The sequence below is a fragment of the Sturnira hondurensis genome, unplaced genomic scaffold, assembly GCF_014824575.4.
Source record: "Sturnira hondurensis isolate 20B ecotype Veracruz unplaced genomic scaffold, ASM1482457v3 Scaffold0010428, whole genome shotgun sequence".
In the NCBI taxonomy this organism is placed as follows: domain Eukaryota; kingdom Metazoa; phylum Chordata; class Mammalia; order Chiroptera; family Phyllostomidae; genus Sturnira; species Sturnira hondurensis.
This window is the reverse complement of record NW_028083059.1, coordinates 19,288,978-19,310,345: the sequence shown is the minus strand read 5'-3', so window position 1 is coordinate 19,310,345 and position 21,368 is coordinate 19,288,978.

The window sequence follows — 21,368 nt, the reverse complement described above, 5'->3', positions numbered from 1 at the left end:
CCATTTTTCAGTTGGGTTTTTTGTCTTCCTGGATTGGAGTCATGTAAGTTCTTTATATATTTTCGAGATCAAACCCTTGTTTGAGGTATCATGGGCAAATATGTTTTCCCATATAGTTGGTTCTCTTTTCATTTTAATGCTGTTTTCTTTAGCCATGCAGAAGCTTTTTAATTTGATGAGGTCCCATTTGTTTATTCTTTCCTTTATGTCCCTTCCTTTAGGGGACATATCAGTGAAGATGTTGCTGCATGGAATGTCTGAGATTTTCCTGCTGATGTTTTCCTCTAGGACTTTTATGGTGTCACAACTTCTATTTAAATCTTTTATCCACCTTCAATTTATTTTTGTGTATAGTGCAAGTTGGTGATCGAGTTTCAATTTTTTGCATGTAGCTGTCCAGTTCTCCCAACACCATTTGTTGAAGAGGCTATCTTTACTCCATTTTATGCTTCTTCCCCCTTTGTCAAATATTAATTGACCATAGAGACTTGGGTTTATTTCTGGTCTCTGTTCTGTTCCATTGGTCTATGAGTCTGTTCTTATGCCAGTACCAGGCTGTTTTGATTAGAGTGGCTTTGTAATACTATTTAATATCAGGTATTGTGACCCCTCCTGCTTCATTTTTCTTTCTCAAAATTGCAGCTGCTATTCGGGGTCATTATGGTTCCATATAAATTTCTGAAATGTTTGTTCTATATCTGTGAAATACGTCATTGGTCTTCCTTATATTCTTAATCACTGATTTGAATCCAGCTTTATTCTCTCCACTGTTGGTTTCCTGTATATTTGTCTTTATTTCACTTAGTGTAACCTTTATTTCTTCCTGGATATTCTTTATTTTATTGCTATATCAAGGAGTTCTTTAAGCATCCTGATCACCAGTTTTTGAACTGTGCATCTGATAGGTTGGTTAACTCAGTTCCCTTTAATTCTTTTTATGTGGTTTTGTTCTGATCTTTCATTTGGGCTATATTTCTTTGTCCCTTCAATTTGGCAGTCTCTCCATGTTTGTTCCTGTGTATTAGCTAGAGCTGCTTTGGCTCTCTGATTTAGAAAAGGCACCTGTAAATTGTGTGGGGCAGAGCCTTAGGCAATCATCAAGGTGTGGTTACCCTTTTCACTGCTTTGTGGTTCTGTGTCCAGAGAGAGCTTGGAGAGGAGACAATGCTGCTGCCTGGCCTCTGGAGATTTTCCTGGTACTTTCTCCATTTCTAGTCACTTCACCCACCTCCCTTATGCAACTGGCACCCTTCTAGTTGTTGCTCTAGTGGTGAATCCCAGAGTGGGTGTGTTTGCATACATTCTAAGTCCATGTGGGCTCTTTAAATAGACTGTCCTGAATACCCAGTGGTTTCTATCATTGCCCCAACCCCCACTAGTTTTTATAACCAGAAGTTGTTGTCCAGATGCTGGAACCCTGGTCTGTGTGGTCTGGCCTGCTGTTGAGATTGCTCCCTCCCAAGGTATCTCTCCTGATTTTTATCTACCACACGTGAGTGTGGGACCACCCATTCCACAGCCACCACCTCTCTGTGCCACACAGTTTCTTCATGCTTCTCTGCCCATCTCTGTGTCTCTGCCCTTCCTACCTTAATGGATGAATGTGGTCTCTATAAATTCTTAGTTGTCAGACTTCATATAGCTTAATTTTCTGGTAGTTATCATTGTTATTTGTTTTTATATATAGTTGTAATTCCCTCTTTCATTGCTCGAGGAGGTGAAATATATGTCTCCATCTTGACAGGAAGTCCGGATTATCAGAAATGTATTCTTAAGGAAGGCACAATTCTAAAGCAAAACTTTTCTGTTATAATTCATTTTTATATATTAAATATTTAAATATATATGAGCATCTAAATTCCTCAGTAGATTAAAATTTTATTTCTCCAGTTTAAGCTTTGGTACTACATCAAATTCACTTCCTTTACTTGGAAATCAACATTTTATACCAAGCTGTTTTTTTAATATACTAGATATGTGTTTAGCAGATATGTTTTCATTAAATAAATACATGTCAAATAAATACAGGAAATGAATGTAAAAATGGAGTTTTAATCAACAAAGAATAAGAAAACTGTAAAGAATAAAGAAACATTAGCATTGTGTTAAAGTTTCTTTTATAAAAAATATATGCATATATACACCACTATCTCACTACCACCGACAACAAAAACAAGTGACACCAATATTCTTTTTCTGACCTCTAGGTAAATATCTCACTAACATCAAGAAAGAAAGCCAAGTTCATTAAATAGTGCTTCTAGCAAGAAGTGAAGAGTGAATTAGATAAACTACATCTGCTTCTCAGTGGCAAGTCTCATAACCTTAGATGACCCCCTTCCCAGTCATTGACACTCATTAACTTGATTTCCCCCATTTCTGTGACTGCATGCACTCTCATCTCTCATCACCACCACCTATGGCACTCAGTGTAAAGATTAAGAATATTTCCCATTAGGGAACAGCATTTGGATATTGATATCTGTCTTCTCTGCATGTATCTCTTCTTTGTAGAAAAATAGGCAAGCAAGATTGAGGAAAGTGCAAGATTTTTTGGTTTTCAAACTTGCCTCAGGCTTTCAACATTCTGTAAGCAATAGGATAAAATGCTTAAATCCCTCCTCCCACACACTCTAATCTCCAAGTGAATCACAAGCAAATACATCTTTTTTTCTTAAAATGGACTCTAGTTATATAAAAATAATTTAAGCGATTTGAAAATTATTTTTGCAATCTTTTAGTCTCCTCACTGAAAAAGTGTTATGTGTCATTTATTCAACTACCATGTGCCAGATGTTCTTTACATTCTGGGTATGTAACAGAGAATGTACAAGAAGAGTCCTGCTCTTACATTGCTTCATTCATGGGAATAGGGAATAGATAATTTATAAGAAAACAAATTAACAGGACAATTTTAGCCTCAGCATCTCTACTATAAAATTACTCTTCTATTCACTCAGTCATTGAATATTTATTGAGAGACTATAATGTGCTGGGCACTGCTCCCGTACTTATGAATAGACACAAAAATATCAGTTCTCATGCCTTACATTTAAATGGGAAGGGATAGATAGTGAGTTAAATAAGCAGGTAAGATATATTATATTAGATGTTAGTATGTACCATTGAAATAAAATAACTAAGGAGAGTGCATAAGGATGGTTAGAACAATGGAGGTATGGGTATCAGATTTCAATGTAAACTTGAGGTAGTCAAGGAATTTCTGTGAATATTAGGTGAGCAAAAGTTTTGAAGGAGATAAGAGAGCAGTGCCTGGGAGTCACTAGAAGGCAGTGGATTACTGTTACCTGGCTTGTTCCAGGAAAAGTAAGAAAGTTTGTATGACTAGACTGAGCAATCAAGTATAACCATAGTAGGCGAAGAAGTAAGAGAGATAAAGACATGGTTTGAAGAATGAAACTGATGGTTTAGAACCTTGACCACTGTAAGGACTATGATTTTCAATATGAGTAAATTGGGAAGCCATTGGAGAATTCTGAGCAGATAGATTTTACATATATGACATGTTTTAACAGGGAAAAGACAAGACCAATGAGTTGGATTAGAGATGATCATGAGGCGTGAATAACTGTTAGGTTTTAAAGGTAGTGTCTATGAGATTTATTGGTGATTGTATGTGGGGCATTAGAGACAAAGCAGAATCAAGGATGACCCCAATATTGTTGTCCTGGACCACAGAAAAAAATGGAGTTGCATTAACTAAGATGGAGATACAAGAGGAGAACTGATTTTGCAGGAAAGGTAAGAATTCTGATATGAATAACTAAGTTTTATTTTATTTATTCATTTTTACTGATTAATTTTTAGAGAGAAAGAAGAAGGGAAATAGTGGGAAAGAGAGAGAGACATTGATTTCTTGTCTACTTATTTATGCATTCATTGGTTAATTCTTGTATGTGCTTAGACAAGGTTTTAAGATGCTCACTAAACATCTAAAACATCTCGTATGAAGATGAATATAGAAATCTGGAGCTCAGGGGAGAACTCCAGGGTGAAGATATGCATCATATTAACTATGTGAATGAATAAAAACAGTATAATAATTGTATTTAATTATACCTCAGGGTATTGTTACAAATAACATTCTCAGATATTTATACTGGACCCAACGTAAAATTAAGCCTTTAATAAATGTTTACTACCACTACTATTATTATTACTTAGGATTTGGCTTAATGGGCAAATAATTTTCTATTCATAATTACCACAACAGTTAGTAACTACTAGAAATCACAGTGTAAAGTCTGATTAACATGTGCTACTATCCTTGTAATTAAGGTCACGTCACAGAGTACACAAGGCTTAGAAGAGCTGTAGAAACAGAAAATAACATTTCTAGGAGAGCATCAGGGTATGAGTGGGTAGTGGTTTCATGAATATTAACCCTGGAGCATCTCCTTGTAAAAATAAATAAGTAAATGTGCACATTGGATTGACCCCACCCCTCAAAAAAGGTTTATATTTCCCTGTTATGTGGTAATTCAGAATTGAACTCAGAAGAAACTTGATTGGAATATGAAAGTCATGAAAAATTGAACTTTGCCATATTCTATCAATAAAAGAGAGTTGAACATAAAGATTATCAGATAACATAGAAAACTTTTTGGACTATGTTGGGGGTATAATTTGTTGCCTTCCTTTTTCTTATGTTTCTCACTTGTGAACTTCTATATAATAAGTAAGGAAAAAAGACATAAGTATTTTCTAGTTATTTCAAGATATGACCTTTTAAAAATTGCTTTAAATCATAACCTTATTGAACTATAGTAAAAATAAAAATGATATTAAAGAGTAACAAGTTTTATTGCAATCATATTGCATTGATCTTAAAGAATAAACTTTACGGGCAGCAAGAGATTGAGTGATTTAAATCCCATTCCCAAGGAAACCCTGATTGAACTTGTGTTAACATTTACTGGTCTTTTGACATTTTTGCCTTTATGTTTCAACCAAATTCAACAAAAGCAGATTATTCACATTCAAATAACACATCTTAAAATCAATATCAGTTGTGTTTTTCTTATTATTTTTCTCATTCAAATCACTGTTAAATTGCAGAGTGAAAATAAAATTAGTATTTTCTTGATCAATCATTATGTTTCCATTCAAGTTCCAGCACTCAAAATATAAACACTAAAGTGAGCAGTTATGAACAAACCCCTGGAGACCATTACTCTATCAGCATACTAGCATGTAATGGTCTATTAAAAAATGTAACTAAGAGTATTAAACATTATGAAGCATGATACACAGGCACCTACACCTTAACAGATATTGAAAAGCTGCATGGATTATGTCACCTAGTAGATAAAAAAAAAAAGTAGCAAGATTATGACTCCCTATGTATTTAGGGACAGTAAAGTTACATCTTATATTTTGCATTTATAGAACCCTGCTAGAAACTTTGTATAAGCAACTGCATAGTGGATAGAGTAGCTTCTTGTTCTCAGGAGAAGGAAGTAATTATTCAAACATAAAGTTATCTCCAGTGTTGAAATAGATAAAAAATGACAATCAGGTTTAAACTTAAGTAAGCTTTGATGTTTTTATAAAAGCCAATCCAAGTCCTGTTCAAAGAAAAATGTGGTGTAGATACTAACACATTTCATGCAAGATACTTCTAATTTTATTTCTATGTGGGGTGACTCAATGAGAATATCATTTTTATATTCAAAACTACACAGTTATTGTTTCCCTAAAAGACGAAAAAATAAAGCCAAGCACGAACATAGTAAAATCATGTACAAACATGGTTTAGAGATTTGAAAACCATCTTGAAAGGCAATTTGGAGATTATTCAAAAGTCCAATTACTCTCAGGAACAAATGTGATTGAAATACATTGCCATAGAGGAAAAGAGGTACCTAATCGATGTCAAACATAGACTTAATTAATAGTCACAGTGTTAAACCTCAAGGCTTAATTATTGATTAAGGATTTACTTTCATACTGAGGACATTTAATATCACTCGACTCTTCAAATTTTGAATCATATGCTTTCCTAACAGAAGTGTGTGACCCAGAAAAGGAGCTTACAACTTGCATAACACAATCCTCAGAAGTGACAGGCACATCATGCAGTTTTATTTTTTTCTTCAAATAAAGAAAAAAATTAGCTGTTTGAAGAGAATTTTACTTGCTGGAGAAACAACCAGAAAAAGAAAGAAAGAAAGAAAGAGAGAGAGAGAGAAAGAAAGGATCCAAAGAGGAGGCACTTATTCAAGTCAATCTATGTAACTTTCCTCTTCACCCCACTGATGAATAATTATGCGGCAGAAAAGCAAACATGAAATCCATCAATAACGTTCAGATGATTAGTTAAGGAAAATTGCTGCTAGTTCCCTTTAAACTGATCTGAAGCATTAATCTAGTTAGCTTGGGCAAGCTTGTCAACCAGGTCATCTGCCATAGGCGTGAACCTGGCATATAGCATTTTTGATAATCCTTTACTCAATTCCAACTGTCAAGCAACTCTAATGCTATTCTACTTAGGTGCCACTGTAATTGCTCCAGACTGAGAAATGGCTTAGTTTCTTGGTGTGCTTAGTTTCTGTAGCTTCTCGCCCAAGGGGTTTGTCCTAGGTTTCACTCATGTCATGTTCCTTTAGCTATGGTTAACCGGGAGTAGATTTAAATAGTCTGACTGTTTTTTCTTAAAAAAAAAGGAAAGAAATAAGTAAAATAATTGAATTTTCAGTTAATCATAAAGGTTTTTTTAGGCACATGGATATATGCATGGGCTTTTGTATGTGTGCACAGGGATGGGTACCTACTTTCTCTTCCCTCAAACTTTACTGGTAAACATAGACATGTACTGGGGATGGGAATTTCAATATTACCATAAGACCTGGATCCTCTGTAAGCCAGTAATGAAAATCAAATTTGGTATTTGATGTTTTTAATATCAAATAAAGCTTAACAGATACTGCTACCAACATGAATCAAAAAGTAATTTTAAGACAATAATCTGCAATTTTTTTAATATTACACTTACAAGGATTTCAATCATGACATTTTTATAATAGTAATAGATGGAAAATAATTATGAAACCTGTTAAGTACTTTAAATATAAAAAATCTAAACTTATTTAATTAAAAATATTAATAAGTGTGTACAGTTATATTCATATACCTATGCAAAGATGTATCTATAAGGAAGTTCACTGGTCAGAAGAAAGAAATACCTTGATGATACCAAAATATCAAAAAGCAAGAAGTTGAATAAATTATGATTTATTTATACAACTGGACACTGTACAGCTATTAAGGAGAGTAAAAAGACATATTATGTGCCTATATACAAATATTTCTAAGGTGCATTAAATAATAAACCATGTAACTATACATATAGTAAGGTATATGTTACAAACAGGAGAAATGTGATTATCTTTCTCTTTTCAGGAATATTGTAGGGAAGAAAACAATTTCTTCCTCAGAATTCCTAGTCAGGTCTAGAATTAAACTGACATAAAACATATTAATAGGAAAGATGTTATTATTTAATATTTTTATGTGCATATAGAAGTCTTTAAAGGGAAAATGAAGACCAGAAGGAGCCATCAAGCCCAAAAGCTTAAATACTTTTTGACACAAAGAACAATAAATTCTGGGAATGTGACAAGAAAAAAAGGGCTTGGACTAGGAAGAATAAATTGTGGGATAATGACTAGGAAATTTATGGGGAAAACTAATAGAAGGCAAGTGTTATTTCAATAGTTTTGTGTGTAAAGATTCATCTTGGTGTCAACTTCCAGTCTCTAGTAATATGAGTATTTTTCTCTTCCTGAGACATAGAGGGAAACTGTAGAAAATTTTGTGGCTTGCCTTTGTCTAGGAAAGGGAGGTCAGAGAGATCTTTCTGCATTTGCTCTCAAATGCCTGCAGCTCAAAATAATCAATAGGCCAAAAGGTATATTGTGGGGTAGCATGTTCTAAACCCCTTCATGATAAAAGTACCTGAAAAGCATGCAAAAAATAGCAGTAGTGGGTGGTGGGAGTAGAAAATGTATTTTTAAAAATAAACTGATATTTCATTTTAATTATCTACAAAGGATGTAAAAACTAATTATTGTTCTCCAATATTTACTTTCTCCTCTGTGTGCTTTGCTCAGTTATAAAAAGGTTCATAGAGGGCCATAGATTTCCCAGCCTCTCTTGCAGCTAAGTAGGACATGTGCTGCCTAAGTTCTTGCAAAAAACAGAGAGCAGAAATCAGGCATAAAATTGCGTGGGTATTTCCTTTTAACAAAACTGCTTGTTTTGTATCTCTTGATCTTTTTTCTTTTTAAAAAGCTATGTGGGATAGACTTTATCCAGCTTTGGCCATGCAGATGAGGACACGCCTAGGTGACAACACATTATGAAGCTGAACTGAGCATCTACTTTTCCAATGGAGCTGAGCTATCTACTTTTTATCTTCTTCATCCACTGGAACTGTTTCCTGAGAGAGGAATAAATAACTGTTTTTTGTGAGCTCTTGCATTTTGAAATATTTTTATAGCAGATTGGCCCAACAAAGATAATATATTGTGTTTCAAACATAGTTTAAACTTTTAAAGTTTAAGGTCAAAAAAACAATTAAAGAATAAATCAAGATGATGAAAGAGTTGATCCCATTATGTATTTATACAATGGGCATATTTTATAGTGTGTGACACTTCCATTTCAGAAAGGCAGAGTAACTTACCAGTTGATATTTTTCGAACTTCTATACTTTAACTCCAAAATTGTTCTTAATACAATTATGTAAAAACCTAAACCATTATGTCCAAAGGAAATACTTGGAGTTTTTTGAAAACTTCATTTCAGTGATTTTTTTGATAATCATTTTTCTTCATTTTCCTAGACAATCCTCTCACAGGACTATATTTTATCTTGACAGCTATGACATTGCCACTTGTTTACTTCTCATCAGATAATGTACTTTAGTATCTGATTAGCTTTACTACATTCTTGAAAGAAAAACATCACCCTCAGGCTAACATATCTTATTGACAGCTGTCAGTAACATAACCTTTGACACCTTCCAATATTACTCCAACAATTTCCATAAAACATACTGCAAGCAGGCTAGCTGGATTCAAAAAGGGCATTCATAATTCTCAGAAAGTTTCAAATAACTATGGTCTACACATCTGTGGAATTCTTAATTTGTAGGAAACTTACATGGCTTGTGTATCAACTTAATATTCGGGTAGTACACAAGTCTTTGTAACTGGTGTCATTATCAAAATTAGTATGGTGTCATTTACTTCTATCTAATTCTTACAGGGGTGTCCAACATGCAGCCCCCAGGCAGCATGAAGACCAGGATGGCTGTGAATGTGGCCCAACACAAAATCGTGCAATTACTTAAAACATCATGAGACTTTTGTGATTATGTGTTGCAATGTATTTGTGTGATCTAAGACACAACTCCAGTGTGATGCAGAGATGCAAAAATGTTGGACACCCCAGTCAGATAATTTTTTAAATTTTTATTTTATTTATTCATATATTTTGGGAAGGGAAGGAGAAATAGAAGAAGAGAAACATTGATTGACTACCTGTCACATGCCCCCAACCAGAACCTGGCCAGGGATAGAACCCATGACCTTTCAGTTAGCTGGATGACACCCAACCCATTGAGTCACACCGGTCATGGCAAGATGAAATATTTTCTATCCTGAAACTTCTTTTGTACAGTAATATCAGAGTTTTCAGCAAGTTTTAGAAACAGAAATTGCTGATTCTAAAACTCAGACCATCACTACAATTAAGCTTACATTTATAATGAGTTTACTTATAGAGGTTTCTACATGTAAAAGTAATTTTTTCCAGAGAGTCTTTATATGAACATGTTTTCTACTCATATTTTGTCATTTTAACAATAAACTCACATAATTATGAGAAATCTTTTTTATTTATTAAAAAAATGAAATAAGAAACTTTCCACTAATGGGCTGGTAACGGAGGTGGAATCTTTTTATGCTCGAATAATTCTGCCTGGTCTCTACAATTCATTATGACTTTTGGATGTTATTAGTGTCTAGTTTATTTTAAAATTCAAAAGTAATTTTTAAAAAATTTGACAAAAAGTCCTCCAAATAAAAACAAAGCCTTTACATACATACATGCTATATAACAATAAAAATAGATAAAGGCTATTGTACCCCTCTAAATCTACATAATACTCAGAACCAAGATATGGTCAATGAAGACAAAAGGAAGGGGCAGATGTAAGAAATTCTCAGAAATTAAATCCATAATGATGGATTACCTATTGAATATGAGCAATGAGCTTAGGAAGAGGTCAAGCGAGGCTATGAACCTTTATGTTTGGCAAACAGAGGATGGGGGAATGTGAAACAAACATTTAATAAAGTAATGTAAAGGTACGTCTACCTAAGCTCAAAGTAAAATGGGGAGGCACCACAGGGCTGTTAAAGAAGTTCAGTAATAGTAGATGTGCAGTCATAGTAGATGTTCGGATTCTTATGTTTGGTTTACTTGGCATCATTCTTGTAGAAGGCATTTCAAAGATTCCTACCACAAACATTTGTTTTAACATGTAGTGCTAGAGTTTGGGATGGAGTTTTGCTCAAAAGGAAATATAATTATTGAAAAACTCAAATGCAATAGAGATTAAATCAATTATTGTAAGAAAAGTAATCATTTAAAACTATTCTTTAAAATAAAAGTTAGATCACTTTTGTTTAGAGACATACAGAAAAATAATTAGACCAGGCAGCATTTGTGAGGAATTTGTGGTGCTATGCTGTGTACCCAACAGATGTCGGTGGATGGCAGTGCCTTGAATCATTAAAATGATTGTCATTGACCTGGGAAGATGTAAGTACAGGCATTCAAAGGGTTTAGAAATGTTTACAGCCATTTGAAAATGTGTTTTGAATATAATAAAAGTAATGACTCATGACTTATATCTTATAAGCCACTTTAAATTTATCTTGTATCTCTAACAATTTATTTTTTTACATTACAGTGTGAGACTGTGAATAAGAACTTAAAAAAAAACCTATTCCGTTACCACAAAATGGTTAAGAAGCACTGTATTACAAATAGATAGTATTTCTACATAAACATAGAGAGCATTCTAAGGTTTTCACAAAGCAAAGCATTACATGTTCTGCGATCAGAATATAGTCTAGTTTCCTTGAAGTACAATATGTATAAAGATTTGAAAGTACAGAAGTGAGAAAATTAACTTCAGGATGTTACTTAGGAATTCTTGAGTGCTACAGTTAAATTAAAGAGAACTTTCCTTATCTTTGGGCAAGAAAAAGTTATCTTTGAAAATGAGACTATAGCACAGATAACAGGCAAATTCTGGTTATAAGCTTCTTGTAGAGACACAATTCTAACTAGTGATCTTTCTTTTGTTTCCTTCACTTTCTCATTATATATTAATACAAAGCTGGAAAGAATACCAAAGTCAAGTATCAAATAGTATGTTTCTGGTGTGTTTCCTTATAAAGCCAATGATTTTGGGGGAAATGTATTACCTTTAACACAAGTTTTATCAAATGTCTCAGAAAATGAGGGGTTTTTTAGCTTTGTTTAATTATTGTTCAAGTACAGTTTTCTGTCTTATATTCCCAACCCTGCCCACCACCCCCAGTGCTCCCCGCCTCCCTCCCATCCACCCCCCACACCTTATTTATTGTCCATGTGTCCTTTATACTTGTTCCTGTGAATCCTTCCCCTTTTCCCCTGTGATTCTCTCCCCTCTCCCCTCTGGTACCTGTCAGCGTGTTCAGTATTTCAGTATCTTTTGTCATATTTTGCTTGCTTGTTTGTTTTGTTGTTTAGATTCCTGTTAAAGGTGATATCATATGGTATTTGTCTTTCACTGCCTGGCTTATTTCACTCAACATAATGCTTTCCAGTTCCATCCATGCTGTTGCAAAGGGTAGTAGTTCCTTCTTTCTTTCTGCTGCATAGAATTCCATTGTGTAAATGTACCATAGTTTTTTGATCCATTCATTTACTGATGGGCATCTAGGTTGCTTCCAGCTCTTGGCTATTGTAAATTGTGCTGCAATGAACATTGGGGTGCATAGGTTCTTTTGGATTGGTGTTTCAGGGTTCTTAGGATATACTCCTAACAGTGGAATTGTAGGGTTAAAAGGCACGTTCATTTTTAGTTTTCTTAGAAACGTTCATACTGTTTTCCATAGTGGTTGTACCAATCTGCAATCCCACCAACAGTGAACTAGGGTTCCCTTTTCCCCACAGCCTCTCCAAAATTTGTTGTTTGTTGCTTTGTTTATGATGGCCATTCTGACTGGTGTAAATTGGTATCTCATTGTGGTTTTAATTTGCATCTCTCTGATAGCTAGCGACAGTGAGCATCTTTTCATGTGTCTCTGGATCCTCTGTATGTCCTCCTTGAACAAGTGTCTGTTCAAGTCCTTTGCCCATTTTTTAATTGGGCTGCTTATCTTCTGAGAGTGTAGTCCTGTAAGTTCTTTGTATATTTTGAAGATTAAACTTTTGTCTGAGGTATCATTGGCAAATATGTTTTCCCAACAGTTGCTTCTCTTTTTATCTTAATACTGTTTCCTTTAGCCATGCAGAAGCTTTTAATTTTGTTGAGATCCCATTTGTTTATTCTTTCCTTTATGTCCCTTGCTCTAGGGGACATATCAGTAAAAATATTGCTTCATGAGATTATCCTGGCAATGTTCTCCTCTAGGACTTTAATGGTGTCATGGCTTATATTTAAGTCTTTTATCCACCTTGAATTTATTTTGGTGTATGGTGTAAGTCAGTGCTCAAGTTTTATTTTTTTGCATGTAGCTGTCCAGTTCTCCCAACACCATTTGTGGAAGAGGCTGTCTTTACTCCATTTTATGTTACTGCCCCCTTTGTCGAATATTAATTAACTTCAGAGAGTTGGGTTTATTTCTGGCCTCTCTGTTCTGTTCCATTGGCCTTTGTCCCTGTTTTTATGCCAGTACCAGGCTGTTTTGATTACAGTGACCTTGTTATACAGTTTTATATCAGGTATTGTGATCCTTTCTACTTTGTTCTTCTTTCTCAAACGTGTGGCTGCTATTCGGGGTCATTTATGGTTCCATATAAATTTTTGAAGTGTTTGTTCTATGTCTGTGAAATATGCCATTGGTACTTTAATAAGTATTGCATTGAATCTGTATATTGCTTTGGGTAGTATGGACATTTTGATGATGTTAATTCTTACAATCCATGAACATGGTATATATTTCCATTTGTTTGTGTCTTCCTTGATTTCTTTCTTCAGTGTTGTGTAGTTTTCTGCATACAGGTCTTTTACCTCCTTGTTTAGGTTTATTCCCAGATATTTTATTTTATTTTTTTGCTATATCGAATGGGATTCTTTTCTTGATTTCTGCTTCTGCTGATTCATTGTTAGTATACAAAAATGCCTTTGATTTCTGGATATTGACTTTGTATCCTGCTGTTTTGCCAAACTCATTTATTAGGTTGAGCAGTTTTTGGGTAGAGGCTATAGGATTTCACATGTACACTATCATGTCATCTGCAAACAATGCCAGTTTTGTTTCCTCCTCTCCGATTTGGATGCCTTTTATTTCCTTTTCTTGTCTGATCACTGTGCCTAGAACTTCCAATACTATATTGAATAGAAGTGGTGAAAGTGGACAACCTTGTCTTGTTCCTGATCTTAGTGGAAAAAAATTTAATTTTTGTCCATTGAGTATGATGTTGGCTGTAGGTCTCTCATATATGGCCTTTATTATATTGAGGAATGCTCCCTCTATTCCCACTTTGCTGAGTGTTTTTATCATGAATGGGTGCTGTACCTTATCAAAAGCTTTTTCTCATCTATTGATATGATCATGTGGTTTTTGTCTTTGCTTTTGTTTATGTGATGTATTACATTTACTGGTTTGCGAATATTGAAACATCCTTGCATCCCTGGGATGAATTCCACTTGGTCATGGTGTATGATCTTTTTAATGTATTGTTCGGTGTGGTTTCCCAATTTTTTGTTGAAGATGTTAGCGTCTATGTTCATCAGTAATATTGGCCTCAAGTTTTCTTTCTTTGTTGTGTCTCTATCTGGTTTTGGAATTAGGATGATGCTGGCTTCCTAAAAAGTGTTTGGGAGTTTTCCCTCCTTTTGGATTTTTTGGAATAGTCTGTGAACAATAGGAGTTAGCTCTTCCTTAAATGCTTTGGAGAATTCTCCTGTGAAACCATCTGGTCCAGGGCTTTTGTGTGATGGGAGTTTTTTGATTACTGCTTCAATTTCATCTGCTTTTATTGGTCTATTCAGGTTTTCTGTTTCTTTTTCGTTGAGTTATGGAAGATTATATTTTTCTAGAAATTTGTCCATTTCACCTAGGTTTTCAAATTTCTTGGCATACAGCTCTGCATAGTAATTTCTTACAATCCCTTCTATTTCTGTGGTGTCAGTTGTAATCTCTCTTCTTTCATTTCTGATTGTGTTTATTTGGGTCCCCTCTCTTCTTTTCTTGATGAGCCTACTTAAAGGTTTATATTTTGTTTATCTTTTCAAAAAACCAACTCCTGGATTCATTGATCCTTAAAATTGTGCTTTTAGTCTCTATGTCATTTAATTCTGCTCTGATCTTGGTTATTTCCTTCCTTCTACTTGCTCTGGGCTGTCTTTGTCGTTGTTCCTCGAGTTCTTGCAGGCATCGGGTTAGGTTGTTTGTTTGAAATGTTTCTACCTTCCTTAGGTAAGCCTGTATTGCTATGAACTTCTCTCTCAGGACTGCCTTCACTGTGTCCCATAAGTTTTGGGTTGTTGTGAGTTCATTTTCATTTGCTTCCAGAAACTTTTTTATTTCTTCCCTAATTTCAATCTTGACCCATTTGTTGTTTAATAGCATACCATTCAGTCTCCATGATTTTGGGTGTTTTGGGTTTTTTCCTTTGGGGCTGATTTCTAATTTCAGTCCCTTGTGGTCAGAGAAAATGCTTGGTATGATTTCAATTTTCTTGAATTTGTTGAGTCTCATTTTGTGTCCTATCATGTGGTCTATCTTGGAAAATGTTCCCTGTGCTTTTGAAAAGAATGTGTATTTAGCTTCTTTGGGATGAAGCGCTCTATATATATCAGTCAAGTCCATTTCATCTAGGGTGTTGTTTAGTGCAACTATATCTTTGTTGATATTTTGTTTGGAAGATCTGTCCATTTTTGACAGTGGGGTGTTAAAATCCCCTACTATAATTGTGTTGCTGTCAATATCTTTCTTGAAGTCCTCTAAGAATTTCCTTATATATTTGGGTGCATATATATTTACGATGTTAATATATTCTTGGTGTATTCTTCCCTTGAGTATTATGAAGTGACCTTCTGGGTCTCTCTTTATGGCCCTTTTTTTGAAGTCTATTTTGTCTGATATGAGAATTGCTACCCCAGCTTTTATTTCTTGTCCAGTTGCTTGGAAAATTTGTTTCCAGCCTTTCACTTTTAGTCTGTGATGGTCTTATGTCCTGAGGTGGGTCTCTTGTAGGCAGCATATGCGTGGGTCATGCTTTCTTATCCATTCGTTATTCTATGTCTTTTGATTGGAGCATTTAATTCATTCATGTTTAAGGTTATTATTGATAGTTACTTATTCAGTGCCATTTTTATACCTGTGTTCCTCAAGAAAATGAGGTTTTGAAGTTAGTGATCAGGTGTTGCAATGGAAGTTCAAATCATCACATTACTTTTCATATCAGAATATTAGTTTCTGTTCTTTCTTATTCCCAATTAGTAATTACATTTAAAGAAAGAAGGAAGAAAGAAAGAAATTTAAAGACTTATACTTTTGTTTTAGGAAGAATGCATTATGGTTTATTAAGGGACACTGTATTAAATGGATAAGGAAAAATAGAAATGAAAACAAGGGAGAAGAAGAAAAGCCTTAAAGGAAAGCCAGATTCCCAAACACTTTTGATTTACAAATTAATGCCTTCATGTAAACCTCAGTAAATATTTTGCTATAACATAAACTTCAAAAAATGTGATCTAATTTGCATTAGCTGAACCAGGTCTTTCCTTGACTCTTAAGTCAAAAATAGCTACCAGAGGATATGTAAGCTACCAGAAACCACAGCCACTAGAGAGCTGATTCAGTGGTCCTAAAATCACTTGTTTTGCTTTTTTGTTCTATTACTATATTCATAACAGTGAGGTTGCAGCAAAATGTACAACTACTTGATTAGGAGCAATCATGCAGATTCCTGTTTGAGCTACTCTTTACATCCGGAAGGAGTCAGGGGAAAAAAAATCTGATGCTGTATTTTTGCTACCCAATGGTTTTAAACATCATCTCAGCACCTGTGCCTTCAAACTGAAATGCATTTGAAAGAGATTCAGCAGAGATTTCTATTTGAATCACTACAAAAACAATGAATAACATAAGAAAAACCAAGGTTATAGTTATTGGAAGTTCATTTAATTCAAGTTCATTTGACAACTGCAATATGTCTTTTTCTATTAAGGCACCTTGGTAGTTTCATTGCATTAATGGGCATACGTTATTTTCAAATCAGTCTCCAGAGTTTCTTGCTGTCCATTTTCTTCTCTGGGTTGGGCAACTATTGTGGGTTTTGGGTGTTTTTTTTAGAACAATAGTATACATTGATCTCCTCAGTATTAATTTTAAAAAAACAATCCCCTGGATTTAGAGGCACAAATTGGTAATCACAGAAGAGTCATGAGGGTACAAAGTACAACATAGGGGACAAAGTCAGTAATATATGGAGTCAGAACACAGTCAATAATAACTAGATGGTATCAGATGGATGGTAGGTAAGGTATTACTTTATAAGTTATATAAATGTCTAATCACAGGGTTTTACACCTGCAATTAATACAATATTGTATGTTAATTATAATTTAAAAATTAAAATAATATTTTTAAAAACCTCCTTAACTGATGCTAATAAATGGTATATTTTAAAGTGAATCTCTTAACTCATATAGAAATATAATATGAATATGTGCCAAACACTTTATTTAACTCACTTATTAATGAGGGGAACCAGAAGATGTTACAGATGGTTGAAAAGAGAATTCAAACAACTTACACAAAGGCAATCAGCAATGCTGAAATAAATGGGCAAATAGATATAAATTTAAATGATATCCATAGGGTAATAATTGGTTGCATCCAACTAGACAAAGTTTACTTTCATATCTGTGGATAAGAATTACTTGATTAGTAAATACCTCAAAGAGAATGAAAGGAACAGGACCAAATAGAATCAGAAAACTGGGAGAAGTATGCTACCCAGGACACTCAGTAATTATTGTTCTTTGTCCATCTGAATGCTTTGGACAGTTTTGCCCTACAATCCTATGGATTGAAACCTTCTATTTTTGTATATTATGTTTTGTTGTAGTTACTATTTTCATTTTCCCAATTTATCGTAAAGCAAGAAGAGAAGACAGTCAGGCTTCCTTAAAAGCAGGGGTTCAGATTAACTGCTTTTCAAAAACTGTAGTTTCTAAGCATTTGAGAAAGGTACATATTAGGTCACTGTATTGTCTGTGGCTAACATCCTTGGAGTGGCACCTCTAAGTAGCCATATGCTATTTACACTATTTCCTTCCCAATATGGAAATATTCTCAATATGGAAATTGTGTTTGTTTTAATCTACCACCATTTACTGGCACCTGAAAGATCACTTTTGCTTTCAGAAATCTGCTTGACAGCCTGTGGTGTACAAGAAAAATTCGGTGTAGCATGGCAGTAGGATGTAGAGTGAACGTAGAGCCTCTGGTGTTACTAAATGGGAGTGTCAGAAAGTAGTGGGATGTTTAACCAGCAAACGGCTTCTTGGAGGAGGCCCAGCCCTTACTATGGCTATGCTACCTCACACTGTCAACTAAAGCCCTGACAGAACACAGCCTTGGGTTGATTGGTGCCCTCTCAATAGGATCTAGTAGTTTTCAGAAAGGGCCTATTAAGCAAGCATCCATGCTCCCTGGAAACTTGAAAGGGATAACACAAGCCTGAAGGGCTGTCTCATTTACTCCGCTGAGCCGTATTGGTTGATTAAGTTTGAGGGTCTTACATGAAGTGCTTTTGGGGAGTCCACACTGTGAGACAGGCAACACCATAGTTCTTTTTCTGATTAACTTCCCCGGGGCTCTCAACTCAAATCCTTGCACTTGCCCTCATTTCGCTTAAAACTTTATAAAAGCCGGAACCCCTGAGGCCTCATTGGCTTGTACAGAAATGTGCCTTTGCTGCCAAAAATTTATCTTCTTTAACAGACGCTTATATTCTCCCACCTACCTTCCCTTTGGAAGACTGTCCAGCTGTGAATCCGACCTCATATGCTATCCTTCTGATATCCAGGGAAATTCCAACTCTGTGACTATAATCATTCTGAGTCAGATAATTACATGCTAGGCTTAATAATGGGGGCCAGCCACAAATGTGATAATTTCTTCTTCTTGCAGCCTCATACAAAGGGGTAATTTGTTCCATGGCCCCCAGCAACAGGAGAATGGCACAAAACATGAGCAATTCATACATGGAGAGAAAGGCAGGTTTTACGAAATAAATGGGGGACAGAGAAATGATCCATGTGAACAATCACTAAATTTGCATTAATCATTTTGGGATGGATGCTCTCATTGTATGAGTCTTGGGAAATTTGGCAGAGGAAAGCTGTTGCCTGGAGGATAAAAATAGCTTTATTCTTGCTGTCTTAAGCCTGAGTACTAGGAGACTCAATTCCCCTGCCAACTCTTTGAAACCCCAGCCCAAGGCACTAGAGTGTCTCTTAAAGCCCTCCACTTTTTAATCAAATCCCAAGTTTTCCTTTCCCAATATTTAGGTTTCATTTGCTCTCAAACAACAGCTTCAATCAGCTTGTCTTTCTCTCAGCAGTTATTGCTGTTTTGATCTCAGTATAGAAACAGCATATAATTGAAAAATTATGCACATAATTTGAAAAATTAAAAGGTATTCCACAGGTAAATATACAGAAGGTGAAATACAGCTATTAGTATAACAAAGGACTTTAGGCTTCTTACAAACCATTCATTACAGAATAAAGGAAGATGGCGGAGGAGTGAGTGAAAGCCACACTGACATCCACCCAGGACCAATCTGGAATTACGACTAAATAGTGGAGAAATTATCCAAAAACAAAACACTCATCCCAGTCGTAAATTACTTCAGTGCTACCAAAACGATGCTTAAGCCACAGGTGACAGCGAAAGAAACTCTGTACCAGGCAGGACATTCTACATCTCCAGCTGTACTACAACCACAGATGGACGTTGAAAAACTTGCAGGAAAACAAATTCAACTGAATAGAGAGTATAAACAAGGGATTCAAATAGTGCTTCCATATTCATATGAATGGGGGTTCTATGTTTAACTTTTTGTTTTATGGATTAAACCTACCTAGATCTCCTTTCACCCGGAGAGCAGTTCCTTCTGTGCCCACACACTTGGATGGTCAGTCTTGAAAAGCTTCTTCCCCATCACTCCCACAAACACTAAAGCCTCTCATGCCTATGATGGCCGCCCTCCAACACACACACCTACTCTAAGAATAGTTTGTGCCTGCTGGGTCTGCTTGTACCACCTCTGTGAGCACTGCTCTAAACACCTTCCAGCTCTTGTTTCAGAGGCATGCTCCAGAAACACATTTTAAACTAAGATTCTTGCTCCTGAGGCCCCACTCACAAATTGTAATTTAGGTCTTGTTCTGTTTGCAGGCAACGTCTAGAGTAAGCCAAGGGGATGTGGCATGAACCTATAGCTTGTTACCTCTTCCAACTCCAGTGTGTTCTGTCTATATTGTTCCTATCATTCAAACCTTTTTTTTCACCCACAAAGTTAAACAAGACAAGCAGCATGCTCTGATTGTGAGAGATGGGGCATGGGAAAATGCCAACATTTTACAGGAAATGTCAGACTGCTAATCATCTGTGGTAGGCAGAATAATGGTCCCAAGTCAACATAATTGTCAAAGCTGAGGCCCACAGATGAGGGAGCCCAGCTGAAATTAGTAAAGTTGCCTCCCGACCAGAGAAAAACACAGATGGGTGACAGAGCACAGCCAAAAGCAGAACTGCCTCGCTAAGCCTCACCCAAATTGCCAAACTCTAAAATCATGATCTAACTAAATGCTTATCATTGCAAGTTTCTAAATATTGAGATGACTTGTACAGCATTGGCTAACTAATACCACACTTGTCTCTCCACCTTCTGACTTCACAGAAAGAGTTTGCATGCCTAGATACCCAGAGGCCTAGTTTCTGGTACGCCTGGATTCTGTCACAAGCAAGCTCTGTGACTTTTGTCACTGAGCTAGCAAACTTTTCATCTGTAAAACAAGAAGTTGCTACCATGTGCTAGATACATAATACCGCATTACCTTTATGATTTCATCAAGGATAAAAAGAGAAAAAGATATTCCTTACATTAAAACAACAAAAGAGTATGACAGGTGTGACCTCCACAGGTTACCACTTTTTATGTGACTGGCAGAATGAATATTAAGGACTCTGAAAGAAAAATTAAGCCCTGAGTTGAATATATATATTTATTTCACAGTCTTCTCATTCATATACAAACACAGCAAAAGAAACTCAAAGATATTGTTCAGTAACAATAAAAATAAATGGTAAACAACAGGAAAAAAGAAGTGAATACATTCCTCTCCGTTTGTATATAACTTAATGACTTTGCTTTTGCACTGAAAAAAAAAAAGAACAAGACCAAACGCCTTGAAAGCAGCTCTATGATTTCTGAAATAAAGTTAATCACCACAGCAAAATTGAATACTTATTCTTAATTTCAAATATAAGACAGTCAAAATTGTGTGTGTTATCATTTTATTTTGTCACAGTTCTAAATCTGCCCTTTTTAACTCCACTTTGCAGTGTTGACAGTGGACTCACGTTTTTCCTGTGCCTGGTAGCACAATGTCAGGCTTTGTCCATAGAGGGAGCTGAAGGGATACTGTAACACCAAAACAGGAGGAGCTTCAGCTCCAGATTCAGGAGGTTTATTATATTGAGACTCCCAGTAGATGGCTCTGTGGCAGGCTCAGTTTCAGTCACTCTCAGGCAAGTTCCTTGACCACAGTGGATGCTACAGGTGAGCTCAATTTGCAGATTTCTCTGGCCTCAGCTGCTGCTTTTTTGTGGACAAACTCCAGCTTTCAGTATTTATACTACGACGGTACATAACAAGCAAGTACTATAATATCATTTTTTCCTTTTTGACTAGCAGAAAACTATTATCACATCAAAAGTTTATCATATCAAAAATACATGAAAGTTAACAATTTGTGTGTTGTTTCTAAAATTTCAGAAATAAGGTTTCCTGCCCCTCAGAGTGGAAAGCATAACTGC